The sequence below is a fragment of the Schistocerca gregaria genome, chromosome X (assembly GCF_023897955.1).
Source record: "Schistocerca gregaria isolate iqSchGreg1 chromosome X, iqSchGreg1.2, whole genome shotgun sequence".
In the NCBI taxonomy this organism is placed as follows: domain Eukaryota; kingdom Metazoa; phylum Arthropoda; class Insecta; order Orthoptera; family Acrididae; genus Schistocerca; species Schistocerca gregaria.
Window position 1 is genome coordinate 438,402,215 of NC_064931.1, and position 27,561 is coordinate 438,429,775.

The following is a 27,561-nucleotide window of genomic DNA, read 5'->3' on the forward strand; positions in this document are numbered from 1 at the left end:
CTTTCTTTTCAGACCCTTTAAAAACACGAAAGACCATTTTTAGTGGACTCTCAAAGGAAGGGTAGTGTAATTTGTGTCCCATGTTTACTGTCTGGGAACATCATAGTTTGTAAAAGCTAATAGGAGATTTAATGACGGGAATAACAGTCAGTCCCTATTAAATACCCAGAAAATGCAACTGAACATGGGAAATGTGTATTAACTTTATAAGATAGAGGACAAGTCAGGGGCAGAACAGATAAGAAACTAATATATCAGTTTGAGACAGAAACGTTGGAGGCACCTGTTAATATGAGTTGTTTCAGGGGTCACAACTATGGGTTTGGGGTCAATATAGTGCGCAAATTTCGAGATGGCACTATAGCTAATAGGAGAATTCCATACTGTGCTAGCTAAATATATTACAGATCTTTATGGAAACAAAGGAAAAGGAAGTACAGCATATCTTTCTTTTCAAACGTTTGAAGAGTTTGTGTCAATTCTGGCAGAAAGGGTGGTAATGTTAATTTTAGATGAAGTGACTCAAATAAAATATTTTTCCACCATATTGAACTCCACCGCCGTACTATACACACGGATAAGCTGTCTTTCGTTACCACGTATTTATCCAACGGTGGATCTACTGTTGAAAGATTTAACTGTTTTGGCCTAAACTGAGGGCACAAATCAGAGGAGTTAGATGATTCACTGATAAATTTATTAAGTGAAAATGATTTGGCCACTCACTAATGCAGAAGTCAATCATATGTGTTGTGGTTGGCAGGAGAGCCAACCGTGTTACTAAAGGAGGCCGAAATGCATGCGTTTTAGCTCACGCAGGCTGGCTTGAGGTCTGGAACATGACAAGGGAATTACAATTGAGATAAACGGTAGCTGGTGGAATACTCAACTTTAATCCATTAATGATGGACGTCGCTCTTGACGTTACATATTTCACAATATCAATAGTACTGATAATGGCGCCTTGCTAGGTCGTAGCAAATGACGTAGCTGATGGCTATGCTAACTATCGTCTCGGCAAATGAGAGCGTAGAAGTCAGTGAACCATCGCTAGCAAAGTCGGCTGTACAACTGGGGCGAGTGCTAGGAAGTCTCTCTAGACCTGCCGTGTGGCGGCGCTCGGTCTGCAATCACTGATAGTGGCGACACGCGGGTCCGCCATATACTACCGGACCGCGGCCGATTTAAAGGCTACCACCTAATGGTGTCTGGCGGTGACACCACAATATGACAGTACAAGCGATATGGGTGGTACTTACTCTTGTCTCAGAGCTAGAATCAATACTCTTGCTGTGTATATTACGCGTGCAGCTCACTCCCTTAACTTATCGAATCAGTTGAACGGGTTTTACAAAGAATGTGAAGAAAGAGAGGAAGATATTTTTGCTTAGGAAGAGTGACAGGGTACAAACTTCAGAATGTCTGAAAAGTCAGCATCAAATAACCGTTGATGACGACGAACATGTGAAGAACAAATGCAAAAATTCAAAGGCATCGTGCAATATACCCTAGGCAGTATGTTCTGAGTAAGGTCTTAAGGGCTGGAAGAGAACCACCATGGTTTAATAGCCGTGTGAGAAAACTGCTACGTAAACAAGGGGAACTTCATCTCAGATTCAAGAGAAGCAGAAACCTAGTTGACAAACAAAAGCTGAAAGAAGCAAAAATGAGTGTAATGAGAACAATGAGAGAAGCATTCAATAACTTTGAATGTAAAACTTCGTCAGTCGATCTGGGTAAAAGCCCTAAGAGGTATTTGAGTCAAAATCTTCTATTCGTTCACTCAGTGATCATCCCTGCACCGAAACGAAACATAGCAGATAAAAGACAGAAAAACTGAATTCGATCTTCCAAAATTGTTTCACCGCGGAAGATCGTAACAGGGTCCCTTCTTTCAATCGTCGTACGAACGTCGAAACGGCAGATATTTAGATAACCGATCGCAGAATAGAAAAACGACTACAATGACCTATTTCGTTAACGTCAATTTGTTGTAGAATTATGGAATAGGTTTTACGAGCAAGAATTATGAAGTTTTTGGAGAATGAGAATCTCCTCTACAAAAATCAACATGGATTTCGAAAACAGAGATCCTGCGAAATTCAGACCGCTCTGTTCCACCATGAGATCCACAGCGCTGTAGAGAACGGCAATCAGGTTGATGCAGTGTTCCTTGACTTCAGCAAGGGATCTGACACAGTCCCGCACTGCCGCTTAGGGAAAAAGAATACGAGCTTATCCATTATCGGGCCAGATTTGTGACTGGATTCAAGATTTTCTTGCAGATAGGACTCAACACGTCCTCTTAACGGAACAAAATCGACAGATGTAAAGGTAATTTCCGGTGTACCCCAAGAAAGAGTGACAGGACCGTTACTGTCTACAATAAATGATCTAGTAGAAATTCTCGGATGCTTTTCAAGGCCGTTCTTAGATCGTGCGGTTGTCAATAACAAAGTATCAACACCAGAAGATAGTAACGATTTACAGAATGACCTTGAGTGAACTGATGAATGGTGCAGGCTTTGAACATAAATAAATGTAACATATTGCGCTTTCATAGGAAAAGAAATACACTACTGCGCAACTACACTATTGTTGACAAACTGCTGCAAACAGTATCTATGGTAAAATATCTAGGAATAATTATCTAGAGAGACCTTAAGTGGAATGACAACAACAACAAAAAAACAAATAGTGAGGAAAGTAGATGACAGACTCAGATTCATGGGAAGAATCTTAAGGACATGTAACTCATCCATGAAGGAAGTGGCTTACAAGGGGCTTGTTCGACCGATACTTGAGTACTGTTTATCTCTCTGGAATCCCTATCAGGTAGGACTGATGGAAGAGATAGAGAGGAAGAGATAGAGAAGAGCCAACGAGGAACGGCGCGTTTCGTGGCGGGATCGTTTAGCCGGCGCAAGAGCGTTACATAGATGCTCAACAAGCTCCATTGGCAGACGTTACAAGGGAGGCGTTGTGCATCACGGAGAGATTCACTACTAAAATTTCTAGAGAGCACTTTCCAGGAAGAGTCGGACAACATATTACTTCCCCCCACATAAGTCTCGTGTAATGACCACAATGAGATAATTCGAGAGCCAGTACAGAGGCTTACGGACAATCATTTTTCCGGAGCACTATTCACGAGTGGTACAGGGTTGAAGGGCTCTGTTAGTGGTATAAAAAGTACTCTGGACCACACACAATTAGGTAGTTTGCGGAGTATGACGTAGATGTCGCTGCAGAAGAATTATGTGCAAGAGTATGTTCTCCTCAAGCAGATTCATTTTCCTGTTTGTCACAAAAAATTTACACTTTCATACCTGCTTCGATGAGTGTGATATTTTGCAGTCAAAATTAAATAGTTCACTCTCCGTTAAACGGTCTTCAGAGAAATGCTTGTCAGGGAGCTACGATGCCTGTTATAGTCTGAATGTTAGCTGATTAGAAATAATATCAACTTTGAAAGTAATTCAAGATGAAGTAATCCACAAGACTCCACAATGATGAGAGGCGATTGGAATGCTGAGCAGTCTGCAAATCCTGGAAACTGCGATAATCACTACTTTTTGGTCAGTGATAGTGAAGAGATGTAATGCAACAATTAAATTGTTGCAAAGTGTTGATGCCGATATTGGGACTAAAATAAAGTTGCACAGTTCTTTACTTAAATACGCTCGAAAAAATCGTTCTGTTTGCGGGGCGTGTTATGAAAACGCTGGCCTCAAGAAGAGGAGGATGAATATGTACAAAACAGCAACAAATGGGGAAAACTAAAGAAAACTGGAAGCGGAAGAAACAGGCGAGCTTGATACTAGTTTTGAAGAAAAGGAAGACTTTCAGGTGAGTATATTTCTGATTTTTATAGACCGATTGATATCTGAACTGCAGAAAAGAAAAGAATAGTTACGAGTTTTGTAGCAATTTTTAGTTCCTAAGTAATTTGTCTTGACGAGACAACAATGAACTATTAAAATGTGCTAGAAAACTGCAACAGCGTTACAAATATGACTGGAAGAATTTTTGAGTGATGAGGTTTTTCATTTTAACACATACGTGGAGAATAATTAAATAAAAACTTCCTCACAATGCACTTTGTATAGAGTGTTATGTGACTTTCAAGGATTGTTATGTCAACCGCTACAACCAATTGCTCCGCGGAGCGCCCTCTCTCACTATTCAAAAAACTCGAGGATTATTTTCAGTCATGCATGTCACAGGATCTAATAAACAGCCCTGCCGTCGCCTCGATGAATTCTGATAAAACGGAGCAAGTAGACTATGAATATATCATCGACAAATTTGCTAGAAACAAAGTGCGTCGTAAACAGCTTTTCATAACTTGAGTGTGATGAATTCAATACGCATGCATTTAATATTATTATCGTTATTTTTATTATTATCATTGGCAGTAGCAGTCGTGGTACTCAGTTAGTACAGATATGAGTTACTTGGTGGTACATTTACATCGAAATGAGGTGGAAGTACTTTTCTCTGCCTAGGTTCGGCAAATACTTAAATTCCCTCCTGCTTAGCACAGACGCGGAGATGGTAAGTATGGGTAAACGTCTCAGTGTGGGCCGCTCCACCGGCTCTATTGAACTGCTTTTCTGTCTCTCTATACTTCGCAGCACATCTGTTTGTCGGTGCGTCTATGCTTTCGATTGTAGAGAGAAAAATGAACAGTAGAGTGCTTCATTAGATAGTCACAGCGGCGCTTTAATATGCAGATGATGTATTTCCTAAACTAATATTGTACGACTCACACATCTGAAGGTATATTTAGTATATATCTGTTCCTATAACGCTATTTATTTCGTACCCATACTATGTTTTTGTGTCCAGTACTATATTTCTGGGTTCCTGTTTCTCTTTCTTATCTCTTCTGCTAGAGAGAGTTTGTGAGTGTCTGTGTGTGATGCTTCCATATACTTTGATCCACGGGCGCGACTTCTGTCAATAGTAGTGACAGTTTAGCTAAGTTTGGTGTACAGTTTAAATAGTGTTCTGCTGGCCCAAGGAGAAATTAGGGGACACCTGCCAGTAGCTATTACATAATTTGGTGCTGCTTGCTGGAACGCATTTTCTCCGTCCATTTCCGCTACTATCAGTGGATCTCTGCCCGGAAACGTGGAATGGCAGCGTTGGCTGGGTCTTTAGGTAGTTGGAATGCGAAAGGATTTGGTTGAGCCTGAGACGCTAATACGTTCCTTAGAAGTAAGCCATGGTAAATCATACTGTATTATCTATTTCCGTTAGGGAAAGAGACTTTGCTCATTAATATTTGACTTATTTAGTGTGATTCTTTGTCCTACTGCCACTTAAAGACGGGAGAGTGGGTTGTCCAACCTACGTCTCGTTTCAGTTAGTGTGAGACTTTTACGCGTGGATGTATTGTGTGTTGTCCGTTCGTCGTATTAGAATTCTTTTTCCATGTTTCAGTTTTAAATTCATTTCACGAGTTTCAAGTTTCTTGTAGCCTGTGAATTGGTGAAAGTTACCACGTGCTCCTCATGTGGCACATTGGAGCCTATAACATGTGGGCTGCAAGTTAGTGCCAAGTATGACACTCGCCTGCAAGCTAGCGTTACCCTCTGAGAGGAATTTTGAAATGTTTGACTGTGTGTTTGCCTAATGAATACACGGTATCGAACATTAATTTCGTATCTATGGCAATTAATAGAAAACTGAAAGGCTTTATTTCGGTGATAATGAAAGTAGTAAATGCATAAAAATGAAATAAGAAATGGTCGCCATCCTAATTAGGCATCATAATTTGAAACATTATGTTTCAACAAACATGAATATGAGTTACTAAATTGACTTTCATTAATACTCCTTTTAAATAGTACAATGAATACACACGACTACTGGCCGAACTGAGTAGTGGGTAGCAGTAGTTACTATTTACACAAATTAGCAATCATAGGAAATTTAATAGTTATTTCACTCATAGTAATAATAGATACTGTTGCAATCAATAGCTAACTCAGCACTAAGATGTTACGAAAGACCTCACAAGACTAAAATTGGGGATGACAAGAGTCCTAGTTTAACTAGCATACAGACACCACAAATGATATTAAATACACTCCTGGAAATTGAAATAAAAACACCGTGAATTCATTGTCCCAGGAAGGGGAAACTTTATTGACACATTCCTGGGGTCAGATACATCACATGATCACACTGACAGAACCACAGGCACATAGACACAGGCAACAGAGCATGCACAATGTCGGCACTAGTACAGTGTATATCCACCTTTCGCAGCAATGTAGGCTGCTATTCTCCCATGGAGACGATCGTAGAGATGCTGGATGTAGTCCTGTGGAACGGCTTGCCATGCCATTTCCACCTGGCGCCTCAGTTGGACCAGCATTCGTGCTGGACGTGCAGACCGCGTGAGACGATGCTTCATCCAGTCCCAAACATGCTCAATGGGGGACAGATCCGGAGATCTTGCTGGCCAGGGTAGTTGACTTACACCTTCTAGAGCACGTTGGGTGGCACGGGATACATGCGGACGTGCATTGTCCTGTTGGAACAGCAACTTCCCTTGCCAATCTAGGAATGGTAGAACGATGGGTTCGATGACGGTATGGATGTACCGTGCACTATTCAGTGTCCCCTCGACGATCACCAGAGGTGTACGGCCAGTGTAGGGGATCGCTCCCCACACCATGATGCCGGGTGTTGGCCCTGTGTGCCTCGGTCGTATGCAGTCCTGATTGTGGCGCTCACCTGCACGGCGCCAAACACGCATACGACCATCATTGGCACCAAGGCAGAAGCGACTCTCATAGCTGAAGACGACACGTCTCCATTCGTCCCTCCATTCACGCCTGTCGCGACACTACTGGAGGCGGGGTGCACGATGTTGGGGCGTGAGCGGAAGACGGCCTAACGGTGTGCGGGAGCGTAGCCCAGCTTCATGGAGACGGTTGCGAATGGTCCTCGCCGATACCCCAGGAGCAACAGTGTCCCTAATTTGCTGGGAAGTGGCGGTGCGGTCCTCTACGGCACTGCGTAGGATCCTACGGTCTTGGCGTGCATCCGTGCGTCGCTGCGGTCCGGTCCCAGGTCGATGGGCACGTGCACCTTCCGCCGACCACTGGCGACAACATCGATGTACTGTGGAGACCTCACGCCCCACGTGTTGAGTAATTCGGCGGTACGTCCACCAGGCCTCCCGCATGCCCACTATACGCCCTCGCTCAAAGTCCGTCAACTTCACATACGGTTCACGTCCACGCTGTCGCGGCATGCTACCAGTGTTAAAGACTGCGATGGAGCTCCGTACGCCACGGCAAACTGGCTGACACTGACGGCGGCGGTGCACAAATGCTGCGCAGCTAGCGCCATTCGACGGCCAACACCGCGGTTCCTGGTGTGTCCGCTGTGCCGTGCGTGTGATCATTGCTTGTACAGCCCTCTCGCAGTGTCCGGAGCAAGTATGGTGGGTCTGACACACCGGTGTCAATGTGTTCTTTTTCCATTTCCAGGAGTGTAACATTACACAGGCACTTTTTATATTCACACTTTTATGGAAATCCTTCAGATTTCTTTATCGAAAACAGTATTTAGTTTATCTTTCTTATAATAGAAAAGAATATAGTGGGGACCCATAATCTGAAACTGTCTGTAAAGGCAAATTCTGTGACTATTTCAGAAACAAATTGCAATTTGCCAGTATTGATTTCTAACCCCACTTGAAATAATTTAGATGTTCATACTTTAAGGCAAGTAATTCAAGTATTAAGTTCCATTAACTTCAGAAATTAGTTCATGGTAATAATCAAAGCAAAATTACTTTTCATATACGTTCAATTTGTGTGGCTTATCAGTTACCTGTGGAGAAGAAACTTTTATGGTAACACTATACACTTTGGCACCGAAAATTAGTACATTTAGTGTTCAGATGAGGGCTCAGTTGGCAACCCTTCGCTCACAGCTGCAAGCGGCGCTGACTTTGGTCGCGCAACTTGAGGCTGTTGCCAATGGGCACCACTGTAGCGAGCCGGACTTGGGTATCACAGGGATGTCAACCTCGTCCCGTCTGTCCCCAGATCGGTCTGCCGCTGTGGTTGCCCCTGTTGCTGCCCGCAGTGGGGCTGAGCCCTCGCCTGTGGTTGATTGGGAGGTCGTTCCAAGGCGTGGCAGGCAGCGAAAGACGTCCCCGAAGGCTGATCAGAAAGCCTCCTCGGTGCGTCTGACAAACAGGTTTCAGGCACTGTCTCTGACTGAACCAGATGCAGCTGCCTGCCCTGTTTCAGAGGATGATTCTCAGCCTTCAAGGTCCGGGCAATCACAGTGGGTGGGCTTATTGGTAGTTGGGAGCTCCAATGTTAGGCGCGTAATGGGGCCTCTTAGGGATATGACGGCTAAGGAGGGGAAGAAATCCAGTGTGCACTCCGTGTGCATTCCGGGTGGAGTCATTCCTGATGTCGAAAGGGTCCTTCCGGATGCCATGAAGAGCACAGGGTGCAGCCAGCTGCAGGCGGTGGCACATGTCGGCACTAATGACGTGTGTCACTTTGGATCTGAGGAAATTCTCTCTGGATTCCAGCGGCTATCTGATTTGGTGAAGGCTGTCGGTCTTGCTTACGAGATGAAGGCAGAGCTCACCATTTGCAGCATCGTTGACAGAACCGACTGCGGACCTTTGGTGCAGAGCCGGGTGGAGGGTCTGAATCAGAGGCTCAGACGGTTTTGCGACCGTGTTGGCTGCAGATTCATTGACTTGCGCCATAGGGTGGTGGAGTTTCGGGTTCCGCTGAATAGGTGAGGAGTTCACTACACTCAGCTGGCGGCTACACAGGTAGCGGAGGCTGTGTGGCGTGGACTGGTTAGGAGGCCTCGGGAAAGTACGGGGTGGGCTGCAATCTCAAAGGGTGCATGACAAATACAGGACGTGCTTGGATCAAAGAACAGTAGGAATTGTAGTTGTGAATTGTTTTAGTTGTGCTGGGAAAGTCCCTGAGCTTGAAGCGCTAATAGAAAGCACAGAAGCTGAAATCGTTATAGGTACAGAAAGCTGGCTAAAACCTGAAATAAGTTCTGCAGAAATTTTTACGAAGTCTCAGACGGTGTTCAGGAAAGATAGATTAGGCAGAATTGGTGATGGAGTGTTTGTGTCTGTCAGTAGTGATTTATCTTGTAGTGAAGTAGAAGTAGATACTCCGTGCGAATTGGTGTGGGTGGAGGTAATACTTAACAGCCGAGCTAAGTTAATAATTGGCTCCTTCTACCGACCCCCAGACTCCGATGATATATTTGCTGAATAGTTCAGAGAAAATTTGAGTCTCGTAACAAATAAATAGTTGGTGGGGACTTCAAACTTCCCTCGATATGTTGGCAAAAATACTTGTTCAAAACCGGTGGTAGGCAGAAAACATCTCCCGAGATTCTCCTAAGTGCTTTCTCCGAAAATTATTTCGAGCAGTTAGTCCACGAACCCACGCGAATTGTAAATGGTTGCGAAAACACACTTGACCTCTTAGCCACAAACAATCCAGAGCTGATAGAGAGCATCATGACTGATACAGGGATTAGTGAAGTAAACCATTAACTAATTAGAAACAGGATACTCTGCTTCTGCACATTTAGTATGGGACCCTGCATTGGTTTCATGATCAGGACAATTTTAGGGTTCAAACACTTGCTTATATCACTGGAATTATTATTGAAAGAAACACTCACGCAAACATACTGGTCCATACTAAGATACATATCTGAGTTCCTGAAGTTGGCGGAGCAGTGGCGCAATAGTGGTGGCAAGCACGTGGCGGCTATCTGGTCTCATACTCTTGATGTTGAATGCTCTTTATAAATTCTTCTTGGCGACGTATTATCCTCGTTTTAGAGCCATTCCACTACAACAAGCCGAAACCACATCCGAGGCAATTTCAATATAAATTGGCTTTCAAATGTCTCATTTGACACCCTCGATGTTTACCGTACAACGGCTAGCCACTGACTGCGTAACGTGCTCACCCTGTAGCCGCCCAGATCGACCGGCCAAAATTACCTTTTAACGCGCACCAGGCCACTTCCGTAGCGGAGGAGGTTCTCTACACCTTTTATACTATTCAATACAAATTACCTAAGCATGAACCAGCATTCAAAGTACAAATTGTCTTTTATGAGCAGACATATATTATAAAATTCCATTATTTTTAAATAACCTTTAGTTCTTACAATACATATATTACAAAATTCAACTTTCTCTCTGACAATTCAATGACCTTCATTAGTAGAGAACAACTACTTCATAGTTTCACATACACATTGGCGTAGTACAATCTACTTATTATCAATACTAGTGTTACAAGCCTTCAGCTCTGCATGTCTTATCATCGCTTCCTGTGACTTATTTTCATTACCTTTCGTGTATGTATAAATGTACTTTATTCGAATAACTTTCGTGAGTTCAGTGTTAATTGGTGTTGGTTATCTAAATTAGACCATGCGCCTTTCCTGCACCTGAAGAACCTTCTGCTCAACGTTATTATTCATTCAAGCTTATTGTTCAACTTGAATTTCAAATCGTATCAAAATTTGCTTTCATCTTAAATATTTCCGTATTCTCCATACCTCCGAAATGGAGAATTTTTAAGCGACTAACCGACTACGCGGTTGAACAATAGAGATAACGTTTTTCTGGTTCATCGTGTTTTTAATTGGGGTTATAAATTTATCCTAATGTTCTCTTCTTTCTGCGTGTGTATTGCTGGAATGAATGTGTATGTGCGTGTAGGTGAGATGAAACCTTCCTTTCACCAAACCTAGGCTCTTCCCAAGTGTTAAGATACAGTTATTGGAACAGTTACTGTGTTATGCAGAGAGTATCATGCATTCCTTTCGTGATCACTATTGTTCTTCATTGAGGGTATTATGTGATCTTATTAGTGAATAAAAGTTAAATAGTTTCTAAATTGTGTCCCTAACGTTACTCAAATGCTAGTCGGAGATGACGTTCCAGTGATTTAGTGTACAAACGACCGCTGTGATTACTTCCAGTGTCACCATCGAGTTGTACATGTAGTGGAAACCGGTAGAGATCTTTCATGGGAACGGAAAAAATATGTATCATTTGCAGAAGTGCAGACTAATATCGTCAGTGAACTAACAAGGAAGAACAATGGCATACAGATGATCTCTGTAACACTATAAAATATGCTTCAGTACGTACGCGTTCCCATTTTCTTCCTGTTATCGACTAGTCGACTGAATATGCTGCTTTATGTGACTAACACACGGATTTCCCATAGCAGTCAATATACAGGCTCAGTTATTAGCAATGTTCGATTAATGAGACAGGGGCAGAGACATGTAGGTGTTTTAGAAACAGCCCGTAAGCCTACTTACAGCATTTACTGCCTAGGCTCTTATAGCTAGTGGTGTGTAGATCCGAAGGTTATATTACGTTGATGGAAATATATACATGAATTTTCACACTAACCAGGGAGAGGACTATGCAACTGTCGGACTAAACTGGTCTGAAATAACAGCTTACTCGTTCACTATTTAGTAACACATGAGAACTTTACTCGAACACTGTATTTTCACCAATATCATTTGTATTATGCGTAGTTACATATGTAGCGTTAGGTCTTTTTGTATTGTGCGTAGTTACATATGTAGCGTTAGGTCTTTCGTCGCGATATTCATACAGAAAAAAAGAGCCCTGAGCACTATGGGACTTAACATTTACGGTTATCAGTCCCCTATAACTTAGAACTACTTAAAACTAACTAACCTAAGGACATCACACAACACCCAGTCATCACGAGGCAGAGAAAACCCCTGACCCCGCCGCGAATCGAACCCGGGAACCCGGGCGCGGGAAGCAAGAACGCTATCGCACGACCACGAGCTGCGGACGTATTCATACAGAGTTGTGTAAATATCCAGCTTTGCCCGTCTAAAATGATTTCAGTGTTTAAATGCTTAAACCAACAACGGACATCACATGGCATCGGGGTGGTCTTTTAAAAAAGACTACGACGATTGCTTTCCCCGTCGTTGTTCAACCGGAGCTTGCGCCGTTTCCGGTGACGCAATGCAGAGATCTTACACTCATAATATCCTTTCTCCAATACTCAGTTATTAGTCAGCACAGTTCGACTTTGATCGTTGGAAGAACTGAATGGGTCATTGCTACAGATAAGAAATTCAAACATTAACAAAGCAAAAGTAGTTTCGCAAGCAACTGAAAATTAACTAGTCTGGTATGAGCAACTAAAAAGAAGAGTAGTATTATTTAATTTGTTTTTCATAAACAGAAGTCGAAATGGAAATTTCTAATACCAAATTTTAAGACCAGAAATGTAGACCCTATCCATTTGTTAGGTGAGAAGTGATAGGTATACGCTTCCCAGACATTTGTGTACAGTGCTGTTGCAGTTTCTACCCTGTAGTGAAGTGCGTGTAACTGTAAAAACACGTCTTTTCACTCAGGAAAACGAAAACATTTCAGCAAAATTTGCTGCAAATTATTCTGGTGCATGCGAGGTGACAACATCTTATATCCTTAAAATCGATTTGCTTCAAAGATTAGATAAAGTATAGTGTTATAGAAGTTTTCATTACCACTATCGTAATATTCAGAGTGGAGTTTATGTGGAGCCCCAAGTTCCCTCATTTTGCTCAAAAACGGGGCTAGTGCATTAACCTCTTATATGTCGCCCAAAATTTCGCCTACTGTAACCTCTCCCGCCCTCATCCTATTAACTTGAAACCACTTTCTTTTATTGTTTTCATCTCTTCCATTACTGCTGTTATACAGACGATGGTAGCAGCTCCTAGCCCATTCATCTTCCTCCACAACTCTATCGACCAGTTAATGTTTTGTGAATATTTCCTACGTATCATTTTAAATCACCTGTTCTTCGAAAGTTGCAACAGTATCTTCGTTTCAGATCACCAACTTCGTAAGTATTCCAGTTTGCGAAACCAGCTGCCCCAAAACTCCTTCATGGGACTGGTTCTGTAATTTTCATACATTTAAGCAACAAAAAATTCATTGCATATTCTACTTTGTTTTTGTTCGGAACAATATTCGTTCAAAAATAAGTACATAAATTATTGGAAAGTCATAGCCCCAGTCTGCAAGTTTTGTCCCCACCTTGGCGTTTTCCAGGATAGCATCGATTGCACAGCTGATTTATCATAAATTCTTCATTTGTGTGGCCATAGTGTCCGTAGTTGCTTTATAATTCATTAGGGTATTTTTGATCCGTCGTCGCAACTACAAAAATGCCTGAATTTTTCACCAGACGCATTTCGCTTTATTGAGGTAAAGCATCATCCGTGGTGGTGATTTTTCGGCTGCTTTCTCGCTTACAGCAGCCGAAAAATCATCACCACTGATGATGCTTTACTTCAATATATCGAAACGCGTCTGGTGAAAAAATCAGGCATTTTTGTAGTTGCAATGACGGATCAAAAAATCCTCATGATTTGTCATAATCTCTATTCCTTCATGTGAAACAGTTTCGCATTAAAAAAAAAATGGCAGGGTGCAATCGATCCTACCTTTCATGAGCATCAAATTTTTCTATCATATTTAATAATTCCATGTTTAGATCAAAGTTTCATATTTAATTTGGCCTGCCCTCTATTTTCTGTTACATATTTTCAGTTTTATTCTGCATGCCGGCATTAGTTATTTCCCATCTGTCTAATTTTCGGTCCTTTTACTCACGAGAGATGATCTGATCGTCTGTCTAGTCCTAACTTGACTTCTGACACTACAGTTCTCAAATATGACAACTGTGCTTCGATTCCCTCCTTTACTTCGATTTTCACAGCAGATACGTATGATTAATTTAGTTTGGAAGATCTGTTCGACGCTTTCTTTTATACGCTAGCAAGCCTTGCTTCTTATACTCAGGAGTCAATACAGTTCATTGTTCTACTAGGTCGTTTTATTGTTGTAACGCTTGCCCTGTTTCCCGTAACTGTCGGAACAGTCTTGGAAACATGATGTGCGTCGGACGTCTCTCAGGTGAGCACTTGGCCAGATAAAACCTGTCAGCTTCCTAATAATTCTCATGTTCTTGTCCCTGCACGAAAATAATATCTACAAATTCCGTACCCAGGTGCAACGCCACTCGTTCGGGCTGACGTACAGCGCACATCAGTACCAATCATACTATACGCATAAATTTTGGTCGGATTTGCCAATCCTACGATGTAATCGTCTACGAACAAAACAAATCTATTTCTATTCTGAAATCAGTACATTTTGCCGTCCCCTTTATCTCTGAAAGAACGCATAATCATTATTACACCACCAAGTACATCGCAGCATTACTATCAAATGTGGTCTTTCACATAGCTCATTCTTGTGTTCAGCAGAGCCCAATTTTTAGTAGAACAGTATCCATACAACATTGCCACATCTGAAATGGCCTGTTAACGTTTCCTACTCACCAAAAAGACTGACAACTAAAATACAGCTTATCATAATTTCAAATTCCTCTACTGCTCTTCCCATCTGAAGACGTCTGTACACCATCATACCGCCCAGTACCTGAGATTTTTAAAAACGTAGCTGTCTCTTTCGTAACAACTAATTTCTGCTTCACCAGTTCAGTTGCTATTAATGAGGAACTTTTTTCTTTTAGTTAGTAACCAACTGGTAGGCACGTTGGCAACTGTGAATCAGCTTCATATGGCCAAAGCCCAGGGACGTGGCCGCAAGGCGGTATCCTGTCACAAACTAGTGTTCCTGCTTCTACTGTCGCCGACGTTGTCCATAGCGAACCCCAGTGTGCCACAAGATGGTGATCTGATAGTGGTGGCGAGGTGTGGTCAGAGTCGGAACTGTCTCACGGGTGAGGTTATATGTGGCAAATGGTCGAGAGGCTAGCCCATACTTCTAACGAATAGTTTCGAGGCATTCCCACCGTCTGGTAATCAGGCAGAGAGAATGGCTCTCGCCTCTCCTGCTCCAGCATTCACAGCGAAGTTCAGGAACGCCGCATCAACGGTATAATACTTGATGGGGATTCTACCATACCAGAGTTCCACCGTCGCACATACTTGCAAATGAAAAAATATTGAAACAAACGTCCTTGATATTAAAAAAAGAAACAGTTAATACTGGTGAAAGTTAGCCAAGCACCAGGCACTGACGGGATTCCTATTACATTTTGCACTGAGTGCAATACGGAATTAGCCCACCTTTCCCCATCATATTTATTGCGAATCTCTTGCGCAATGTAATATAACAGGTTAAGAGCACGGTCCATGGAAATGGGTGCAGTGAAGCCTTGATTAGAATTGCGTTTAAGGGGAAAGAAGGTGCAGGAAAGCAGGAACTAGAGGAAAAAGACTAGCGAAAACTTTTGTTCCTCCTATGGGGCGAATCTCAGCAAGTACTATGAGGCTACTTGGGAAATGTGAGATCAATGTCCTCTTCCTACCACAACCGAACTCAAAAAATATTATTGGCTCTGCAAAAGACGTATTAAATCTTTACGTACCAGGGATATATAGGCTCTCATGTGTATGTATCTTTGTGGAGATAAGGAATACCAACAGTTACACTTTTTATAAAATACGTTAATTACGCGACCAGTTTCGACACTACTTTTTTGTCAGCTTCGGGCCACTGTAAGTAAGAAATCGCTAGACATGAAATAATTTACTCATGGTAACTTTGACATATTAATGGAAGTTAAGAATGTCCAATTGCTCAGTACTACATTACAGTGTATGTGGAAAACGTGGGACTACCTGTGCAGTATGATGAAATACATTGAGAGGAAGTTGACAACCGAGTACGTCCTATCACTTACTCCCATTAACCAAACCAGGGAAGGTGTTTTCAGTTCCCACGATAACCATGTGTGGGGTGATGAAAACCCACCTACTGCATTGCCTCCATGAGTTTCAGGAATGATACAGTGTGAACATGCTAGGAAGGGAAGTGTCCGTAGTCAATATGTATGGAGGAGCAATGCTGCAAATAACTTCGGGAGACACACGCATGTGCAGTAAACGCTCAAGTATCGTCAATTTACTTGTTTTGTCAATAAAACCACCTTTTCCTGCTGCGTCTTAATTTATTTTTCCTAGACGCGTTTCGCCTTTTTCTTGCTCTAAGGCATCATCAGTGGGATCTATAGCAACACAGTTCTGTTATTTTTAGATTATCAAACAGTTCACAACCCGATTTTTTATGTAAAAAAGTAACTACTTACGATTTGCTGTGATCTGCGTTTCCTTTCATCCGACCTGGAGGTCGCACTATCTCTTTATTATCGACATATAAGCACAATTTTGAGTTCTGGCCTTTTCACACTGTTCACCATGTTTCTCCTTCTCTTTTGTGGTGTACTATTATTCGTTTGCCACTCAATATAAATATTTCTTCGGACACTGTGCTTTTAACTATGTAAATATTGTAACTAAGAGTAAATATGTTGCAAACAAACAATGTATAAATGTCAGTAATCCTCTAGTGTCAACGACTACAACAGTTAACACCATAATCAGAGAATCTGTAGAAGTGGAGTGAGTATACAGGTGGAATGCCCATGTATATTGTCGTTCATTTATGACTGAACAGAGTTCATGCTGAATTTAACTTCTATGGAAACCAATTATTTGCAAAATATTGTAGAACTTAAGAATGGAATGCGTACAGTGTGTAACTAAATTCCCTTTACACACTTTTAGGACTTGTAGTAGGGACCAAGACAGTTAAGTTTAACATAGAAAATGACGTTCAGAAATGTACGTATTCTTGCTACAAACTATACCACAACATGCGTTCACATCTCTCGTATTTTCGGCTATCTCATGCCCATTACACTTTTGTTTACATGCCATTCAGTTGAGTTTGTGATCTGCCCAGAGAGGCCTGTACCTGCTGTTGTGATTGTGGCCTTTCTTAATACTGCAAAACTTTACCCACACAGATAGGTTTGTGCCTGCTGTTGTGCGTCTGGTCTTTGTTCTTATGGTACTACAGTACACAATGCAAGCTGAACATACATTTCATTTTTAGTGTCTTACTGTTGACCATGGTGAACCACACATTTGCGGAATGTGCCCATATGATGTTAGTATATGGCAGGCCTTGGAGGTACATTCATCACCAGCAGGGCCGACTATGGTGATCCATGGCAGCGCCAAACACCCAGTTTGAAGAGGTTGTACTTCATGCGGTGAAAGAAGATGTGTTGACGAGTACCAGAAACATTGCAGGTAGACTGAATGTGCATCACCAAACAGTCTGTCGTGTTCTGCATGAGAAGGAGCTACACTCGTGATACCCCCACAAAAGGTACATGAAATGCACCCACAAGATTTTGCATAACGAGCCCACTTCTGTAGGTGGTTCTTGCACCATCGTCTAGGGGAGCCTCACTTCCCACAGAAGATCATTTTCACGGTTGAAGCCAAATTCACCAGGGAAGGTGTTTTCAGTTCCCACAATAATCATGTGTGTGGTGATGAAAACCCACATACTGCATACCTCCATGAGTTTCAGAAATGATACAGTGTGAACATTTTGGCTGGATTCCTGGGTGCTGCGTACTTGTGATTCCTTGATGGCATACTGCATGGGCTCTTGGAAGATGTGTCACTGTATATAGATCAAAACATGCAGTTCCAGCATGATGGCACACCTCCTAATTTTCCACATGTGGCTCAAGATCATCTGGACCAACGATTTGGGCAATAGTCGGTAGGTTTTGGTATCCCAATTGCGTGGCCTGCATGTTCTCCAAACTTTATCCCGCTAGACTACAGAGTCATATGAAATGCTTGATTTATGAGGTCCCCCCCCCCTCCCCGGTATCAGAGAAAGACTTACTGGCATGGGTTATATCTGTGTCAGATACTGGAGGACCACAGATTTATGGTTGTGTGTACCAGAATATGCTGTGGAGGCGTTATAACTGTGTTGAAATAGGTGTTCATCACATCAAGCCCTTGTTGTAAGACGACCCAGATGACAAGCAGGAGGATCCAGAGAGCAACACGTGTTGTGGTATTTTGTAGGTAGCAGGAAAACAGTACATTCCCAGAGATGATCTCCTACGCTAAATTACCTTCGTGGTCCCCACTGAAATTCCTCAAAGTCTGGAAAGGGGATTTAATTACACTGTGTACATGTGAATAAACAAACTAGTACAAAATTGATATTATTATTCTCCATCTCCAGTCCTGCCATTTAAGTATTTTATAGCTGCCCGCATCTCGTGGTCGTGCGGTGGCGTTCTCGCTTCCCACGCCCGGGTTCCCGGGTTCGATTCCCGGCGGGGTCAGGGATTTTCTCTGTCTCGTGATGGCTGGGTGTTGTGTGATGTCCTTAGGTTAGTTAGGTTTAAGTAGTTCTAAGTTCTAGGGGACTGGTGACGTAAGATGTTAAGTCCCACAGTGCTCAGAGCCATTTGAACCATTTTTTTTATTTTGTAGCTCACTAGCAATACCTGAATTTGTCCCAAGAAGAACCATTTAAAAAAATTACCAGACAAAATATTGCTACATACCAAGTGTCATTGGCTCTAGTGAATTGATACGTCTATGCAAGACATCAATGTAACCTGCCTTGTTCTATGGAAATATCCACTCTACATGTGTGATACTGGATGATCATGTGATCGCTGCAGGGTTTACCATTTACCATTAAACTGAATAAAAAGAAAGAGTGCCCCCATCTAAAAGATGACACTTTTAAAAATCTAATGTATAACAGTTACGCGATCCAGCACGCTCTAGAGCGTCGGTAAAGTTGGCAACCATTTGTGCATCGATTCCATAAGAAAACAGGGAGCAATCTGTTGGAGTCAGTAGGAAAAATCCCTCATTCACTATCAGAAACCACGTTGTCCATCAGTACAACTTAGCAAGCATGAAGCAACCATGTCACATTTAGATACAAATCTACATTCATATTTGGGTATTTTCATATACCATACTACATTGAAGTGCTTACAAATAAAAACAGTAAGAGTCATTCGTACGTTCACTATGAAATCCGCTGTATAGTAATCATAACTCCCCATGAACCATGGACCTTGCTGTTGGTGGGGAGGCTTGCGCGCCTCAACGATACAGATAGCCGTACCATAGGTGCAACCACAACAGAGGGTAGTCTGCTGAGAGGCCAGACAAACGTGTGGTTCCTGAAGAGGGTCAGAAGCCTTTTCAGTAGTTGCAGGGGCAACACTATAGATGATTGACTGATCTCGCCTTGAAACATTAATCAAAAATGGTTCAAATGGCTCTGAGCACTATGGGACTTAACTTCTGAGGTCATCAGTGCCCTAGAACTTAGAACCACTTAAACCGAACTAACCTAAGGACATCACACACATCCATGCCCGAGGCAGGATTCGAAACTGCGACCGTAGCGGTCTCGAGGTTCCAGACTGTAGTGCCTAGAACCGCTTGGTCACCCCGGCCGGCCGAAACATTAATCAAAATGGCCTTGCTATGCTACCACTGTGAATGGCCGAAAGCAAGGGAAACTACAGTCGTAATTTTTCCCTAGGGCATGCAGCATTATTGTATGGTGAAATCATGATGGCGTCCTCTTGGGAAAAAAATATTCCGGAGGTAAAATAGTCTCCCATTCGGATCTCCGGGCAGGAATTATTCAGGAGGACGTCGTTATCAGAAGATAGAAAACTGGCGTTCTACGGATCGGAGCGTGCAATGTCAGCTCTCTTACTCGGGCGGGTAGTTTAGAAAAATTAAAAAGGGAAATGGATAGGCTAAAGTTAGATGCAATGGGAATTAGTGAAGTTCGATGGCATGAGGAACAGGTGAATACAAGGTTATAAATACAAAATCAAATAGGGGTAATTCAAGGGCATGTATAATAATGAATAAAAAATAGGAGCGCGGATAAGCGACTATGAACTGCGTAGTGAACGCATTATTGTAGCCAAGACAGACATGAAGCCCACGCCTACCACAATTGTACACGTTTATATGCCAACTATATCCGCAGATGCTGAAGAGATTCAAGAATTGTACGATGCGATAAAACAAATATTTCAGATAGTTAAGGGAGACCAAAATTTAATAGTCATGGGGGACTGGAAGGAAGAAAAGGAAATATTCTAGGTGAGTAAGGACTGGGGGTAGGGAATGACAGAGGAAGCTGCCTGGTAGAATTTTGCACAGAGCATAACCCAATCATAGCTAACACTTGGTTTCGGAAACATGAAAGAAGACTGCACACGGGAAAGAGGCCTGGAGACACTGGAAGGTTTCAGATAGATTATATAAGAGTAAGATAGACATTTAGGAACCAGGTTTTAAATCTTAGGAAATTTCCAGGGGCAGATGTGGACTCTGATAAAAATTTATTGGTCATGAACTGTAGATTAAAACTGAAGAAACTGCAAAAAGTTGGCAATTTAAGGAAATGGGACATGGATAAAATGAAAGAACGAGGGGCTGTAGAGAGTTTCAGAGAGAGCATTAGGGAACGACTGACAAGAACAGGGGAAAGAAACAGAGTAGAAGAAGAATGGATAGCTTAGGGATGAAGGAAGCATAGGATCAAGTAGGTAAAAAGACGAGAGCTATTAGAAATCCTTGGATAAGACAAGAGACATTGAATTTAATTAATGAAAGGAGATAATGTAAAAATGCAGTAAATGAAGCAGGCGAAAGGGAATAGAAACGTCTCATAAACGAGATCGATAGGAAGTATAAAATGACTAAGAAGGGATGGCTAGAAGATAAATGTTAGGATATAGAGCCATATATCACTAGGGGTAAGATAGATACTGCCCACAGGAAAACTGGAGAGACCTTTGGAGAAAAGAGGACCACCTGCACGAAGAGCTCAGATGGAAAACCCGTCCTGAGCGAAGAAGGGAAAGCAGAAGGGTGGAAGAAGTATATAAATGGTCTATACAAGGGCAATATACTTGAGAGCAATATTATGGAAATGGAAGAGGAAGTAGATGAAGATGAAATGCGAGGTACGATACTTTGTGAAGAATTTGACAGAGTATTGAAAGACCTAAGTCGAAACAAGGCTCCAGGAGTAGAAAACATTCCATTAGAACTACTGAAAGCTTCGGAGAGCCAGCCATGACAAAACTCTATCTTCTGGTGAGCAAGATGTATGAGAGAGGCGAAGTACCCTCAGACTTCAAGAAGAATATAATAATCGCAATCCCAAAGGAAGCTAGTGTTGACAGATGTGAAAATTGCCGAACTACCAGTTTAATAAGTCTCGGCTGCAAATTACTAACATGAGTTCTTTACAGACGAATAGTAAAACTGGTAGAACCCTACCTCGGGGTAGATCAGTTGGATTCCGTAGAAATGTTGGACCACGCGTGGCAATACTAACCCTACGACTTATCTTAGAAGGTATGTTAAGAAAAGGCAAACCTAAGTAATTAACATTTGTAGACTTAGAGAAAGCTTCTGATAGTGTTGACTGGCACATTATCTTTCAAATTCTGAATGTGGCAGGTGTAAAATGCAGGGAGCGAAAGGCTATTTACAATTCGTACAGAAACCAAATGGCAGTTATAAGACTCAAGGGGCATGAAAGTGAATCAATGATTCGGAAGGGAGGGAGACAGGGTTGTAGTCTATCCCTGATGTTATTTAATCTGTATATTGATCAAGCAATAAAGTAAACAAAAGAGAAATTTAGAGTAAGAATGAAAATCTATGGTGAAGAAATAAAAACTTTGAGGTTTGCCGATGACGTAATTCTTTCAGAGAAAGCGAAGGACCTGGAAGAGCAGTTGAACGGAATAGACAGTGCCTTGAAAGGATGATATAAGATGAACATAAAAAAAGCAAAACGACGATAATGGAATGTAGTCGAATTAAATCAGGTGATGCTGAAGGAATTGGATTAGGAAATGAGTAGTAGATGATTTTTGCTATTTGGTTAGCAAAATAACTGACGATGGTCGAAGTAAAGAGGATATATAATGTAGATTGGCGATGGCAAAGAAAGCGTTTATGAAGAAGAGAAACTGGTTAACATCGAGTACAGATTAAAGTGTTAGGAGGTCGTTTCTGAAAGTATTTGTGTGGAGTGTAGGCATGTATGGAAGTGAAACATGGACGATAAATAGTTTAGACAAGAAGAGAATAGAAGCTGTCGAAATGTAGTGCTATAGAAGAATGCTGAAGATGGGGAGAAGAGGAATTTGTGGCACAACTTGACTAGAGGAAGGGATCGGTTGGTAGGACACGTTCTGAGGCGTCAAGAGATCACCAATTTAATACTAGAGGGAAGCTTGGAGGGTAAAAACCGTAGAGGGAGACCAAGAGATTAATACACCAGGCAGATTTAGAAGGATGTAGACTACAACAGCTACTCGGCGATGAAGAAAGCTTGCACGGGATGGAGTAGCATGGAGAACTGCATCAAACCAGTCTCTGGACTGAAGACCACAACAACAACATTAACCTAAACGCATATTCATCACAATGGATGAGCGGACAAAATACCTGCGCCAGATGGGCCTTACAGTAACCATATTTCCTGCAATGATACTGGAAACAAGAAGAAGAATGGATTTCTGCTTCCCAATAATACACATGCAATAATTATCAGACCACTGACTGTTGGGAAGACCAATGACGTTCTGTCATTGTTAACCCAGCCTGAGAGAGTCTTATTTGAGCATGTTTATATATTCTCAAAAACATTATTTTAGCTCAAATACCAGTTATTATGGGACATTTTGCGTGGCATTGATTGATTAACCTAACGCATGTACAGTAAAAGCAGTGACATCCCACCTCCTAAGAAAGTGAAACATAATAGAATTTTCATATTTGATGACATTGCAATGGAAAACGGGGATCAGGTTTGGAACTATTTTTGGTTTGGTCACAGTTTGAAAATATACACTGATCAGTCAGAACATTATGATCACCGACCTACTATCAATATAAACACTTCCAGCCGATAGCAGCATCACCTGGCGAGGGATGGCTCCTAGTCACACAGTGCATACAGTATCAGTGAGTGTGCTGTCCATGTGTAGAATGAGGAAGGTGCACAGTCTATCTGAATTTGACCGAGGGCAAACTGTGATGGCCTGGATATTCAGCACGAGCATTTCAGAAATTACATGACTTGTCAGGTGTTCAAGTAGTGCTGTGGTGAGTGTCTTCAACATATGGTGAAACCATGTGCAGACATAGTTTGATTGGGTGGCCACCGCTTATTGCCGATTTCAGATGTTGTACGCTGAGCAGGCTGGTAAAACAAGACAAGCAGCGAACAGTGGGAGAAATAACATCAGACATTAAGGATAGACAGAGTACAAGTGTCTCTGAACACACAGTGCACCGAACACTCGTAACAATGGGCCTCCACAAACGATGACCCGTGCATGTGCCAATGTTAACGCCACAGTATTCGGAACCACAACTGAAATGGAAACATGACCATCGGCACAGTTGCAGAGCATTGAATGGTCTGATGAATCCTGATACCTTCTGCATCATGCCTATTGGAGGGCGCGAATGCGTCATCTTCCAGGGAACAGCTCCTTGACACCTGTACTACTGGATGGAGACAAGTTGGTGGCGACCCCATCATGCTCCGGCTAACACTGGTCCAGTGGAGCTTGTGTAAGGCACCACGACGGCCCAGGATTATTGTACACCGGTTGCAAGCCACGTACACCCCTTCATGTCGATCATGTTTCTCAACAGCAGTAGCATTTTTCACCAAGATAATATGCTGTGACACAAAGCCAGGAGTGTGATGGAGTGGCTCAAGGAACACAGTGGCGATTTCCTTGATGTGCTGGCCATCCAACTCGCCAGATCGGAACCTATTCAAACACATCTGGGATATGATTAAATTTGGCGTCAGAGTACATAGCCCTTCCCCCCGCCCCGGAATTTACGGGAATTAGGTGACTTGTGTGTGAAGATGTAATGCCAACTCTCTCTAATGACTTACCAAGGCCTCGTTGCTTCCATGCCACGACGCGTCGCTGCTGTAATCCAAGCCAATGGTGGACATATCAGCTATTCGGTTAGTGGTCATAATATTGTAGCTGATCAGTGTACGTTTTCTATTTGACCCTGTAGGGGATCCGTGATCCCACGAACATAGATACTAGTATCCGACACCCAGGTCGATAGCAGACAGGAGTCGATTGTCGTGCACTGCAGGAGGCAGTGAGGTTAGTGTCGAGTGAAAGCAGTACTGGGAAAACTGGTAAAAATAAAAAATGGTTGTCGGGCTCAGTATGGTGTCAACGGTGGATGTGCTAAGTGAGGAATAAATTGTAAATTCAGCGGAGTGTGACAAATGAGCACGTCCCCTTGTCGTCGCGGGGTTGACCCTCATCAATACCGATTTGTGAGTGATATAAAATCAAAAGTGACAACTGCCGAATTACGTGTTTCCCGTAACCGCATCGGCCAGCAACAACCATGAATTGCAGTGAGTATTGTTGTGAATGTTAGCCTAGAAAAACGTTCAGTCATTAACTATTCCATCTCATAACAGCCGCACTCTGTTGAAATACCCCCGAAACCACAGCCGAAAAACCGATGGCCTTTAATCCACTAAGCACACGATCAGGGCCGGCGGAAGGCACGTGCGAAACGTGCGGCTGCACGGGGCGGCACTTTCCAACGGGCGGCAAATCTGTCGTCCTCGCCCCCCCTTTTTTATCCTCCCCGCTGTGGCAAGACCGTCGTGTTTACGTCGGAGGAACAGAGAAGGGGAAGCAGTCTGGCGTGTACGCCAATTTTTTTATGAGTGGAGCGCTGCCAGCCTGTTACGCGCCGTGCATTTACTCACAACTAATTTTGCAGAAGACGAAATCGAATTTGGAAATTCGAATGCAATGTTCGATACTGCGGTTACATGTTAAGCCTGAAGCTATTTTGATACGCCCTTCAATGGCAGTTTCCGAGTGTTTTATTCTTCCCGCATTATGGAAGAAAATGGTTGAACATTACTACAGTCAAACAAGTTCAAAACCTACAATGACGAGAAGTGTTCAAAATGAGCAAATACGCTGCGAGTAGTTACAAGGGATAGAGACGTTGCTAATAAGCCTGGCATAAGTTAGGTTTCCATGTATTTTTGAAATTTTTTGCTGTCCGTTTCTGAGTGATAGTGGGACATTTTGGTTTTTGAGCCATGAAACACCTGTCTCCGCCTGCATTAACAACAATTAAACTCTGACCGGCACTTTTGTTTGACAATACTACTCCCACACTATCACTCTGCCAACGTTTATTTGCTGTATAATCCATGTGAATCCATGTTTCGTCTTAGTAAACTAATGGTCGCTTTGATTCTGATGAAAAAGTTGTGCAGTTTTCCCAAAGTTCGTATTTCTTTCTATTGTTCGTAATGCCAAAGAAATTGCTGCCTGATAATACATTTATCCATATCATTGGTCACATACTTATTGTGAGCTTCTTGCTTCTTCTTGGGCGCTAGTGTAACCGTAGCCTCGCTGTTCCTGACACTGCCGCGTCACCTCTTCCCCTTTCCGGGCAATAGGTATTGTTGCTTCTCTACAACGTAAACTACAGAATTCGTTTCGGTAGTTAGCCGAGAGAGTCAAGATTGGTCAGAGGCATTTTCATTGCGTTTCGTAAGAACAGAAGAATTGGTGCGTCCGACTTCCTTGCAACTTGGTATATAAAAGGTAAGTGCTTTTCATATAACGTACAGTTAGTATTGCGCATGCATGTTACTCATAAGTTAGAATTTTTCTCCTTCAAGATTGCAGAATAGGACAATCTATTTTTCTTATGGTCTGTTACTTCAAAAATTGGGAAGTCAGCAAATAAGCACGCGTCGTCCCAATAGCTAGAATGAAAATAAAGCGGGGAAAAGTGAAGTGATACGGCGACGACTAATTAGACTCGAAAGAATTGACACGTGGAAATTATGACAGATGCCGAGTGTCAGTTCTTTGAAATGAACAACCGCAGTGCAGTGAGTTAATATATTTCGACTAGCATTAGTACCCGTCGATGCCCGGGTGGGTATTTATTGCATTATTATGCTACTCCATCTCCTTATTCTTCCTCTCTCCATTGTCTTCCACTCCACTCTTTGGCTGTTTCACCTGCGTCTGTAGTGAAATTCGGCCTGAAATTCAATTTCACGAGGCTCAGTTCTTATGACTTCATCTCCTGAACAGTGTTTCCTACAGTAATATAATTTTCCGTTTACGTGCAGTGGAATATCAGGAAATTGTCTGCGAAGTGTGTTACAAATATAGTTAGTACACTTACATCAACAGTTGGTTTCACGTAATCAATCTTTACAAGCTGGATAGAAACATGTCCGACGGTAGAAAAAGACTGTCTGGCAGTGAATATAGGAAAAGGCGGGCGCTGAATGAAGATGATAAGAAGCAAAAGGATGCACTACAACGATACTTCAAGCCAAAGAGAGAACAACTTAGCAGCGGCGAGGGTGAAAAAATAGATCCTGAAAGTACAGAAACTAATGGAGCTACTGCAGCTACATCATTATCTTCAGGACATGACCAGAAAGTTGACGAACGCAGTACTGCGACCGCCACATACAGTAGCAATGCTGACAGTGGGCCATCCACAACATGTTCAACAGACCTCGTCTGGACTCAAGACCTGCTTTGGGACGAAAGCACCGAGATTGAAACATCGGGCAGAAATGAAATTAGGCGAACCGATTCGGAAAATACCGGAGGAACATCGGCCGAGGTACTCACCACCGGAGAAGGGATTGAAGGCGAGCCTAAACTAGAAGACACAATTGACTCAGATCCTGGAGGATGGCCAGAAATTATTACCGACTGCATTCGAACGACTTTGGTCGTGTGAGGTCCTCCCGAGCGCATTAAGGAAGCTGAAGAATGTCCTAAAAACGCGGACAACCGGCGTTTCAGCCCTGTGCACTACAGCTATTCTTTGAAGAATTTAGAAGAAGCAGATAGACATTGGTTGGTGTACTCAAAGAGCAAGGATGCTGTGTTCTGCTATTGTTGAAAACTTTTTTTCGTCATCTACAGTAAAAATTGCAAAGAACGGCATAAGCGCTGGCGGCACCTTGCTTCGTGTCTCAAAAGTCACGGGAACCTGACAATGAAAACTTCTTGAAACTCGTTGAATTATTCGGAAAGTTAGACACTGTGATGATGGAGCACCTGCACAGAACAAAGCAAGGTGAGAACAAGGTTCAAATGGCTCTGAGCACTATGGGACTCAACTGCTGTGGTCATCAGTCCCCTATAACTTAGAACTACTTAAACCTAACTAACCTAATGACATCACACACATCCATGCCAAGGGCAGGATTCGAACCTGCGACCGCAGAAGTCGCACGGTTCCGGACTGCGCGCCTAGAACCGCGAGACCACCGCGGCCGGCGGTGAGAACAAGGGTCATCATTATCTTGGAAAAGAAACACAGAATGAAATAATTCATCTTATTGGATCATCTATAGCCAACAACATTCTATTAATGATGAAATCTGCAAAGTATTACAGTATAATTCTGGACTGCACGCCAGATATTTCAAAAGTTGAGCAGATGACAGTTGTGGTATGTTTCGTCCAG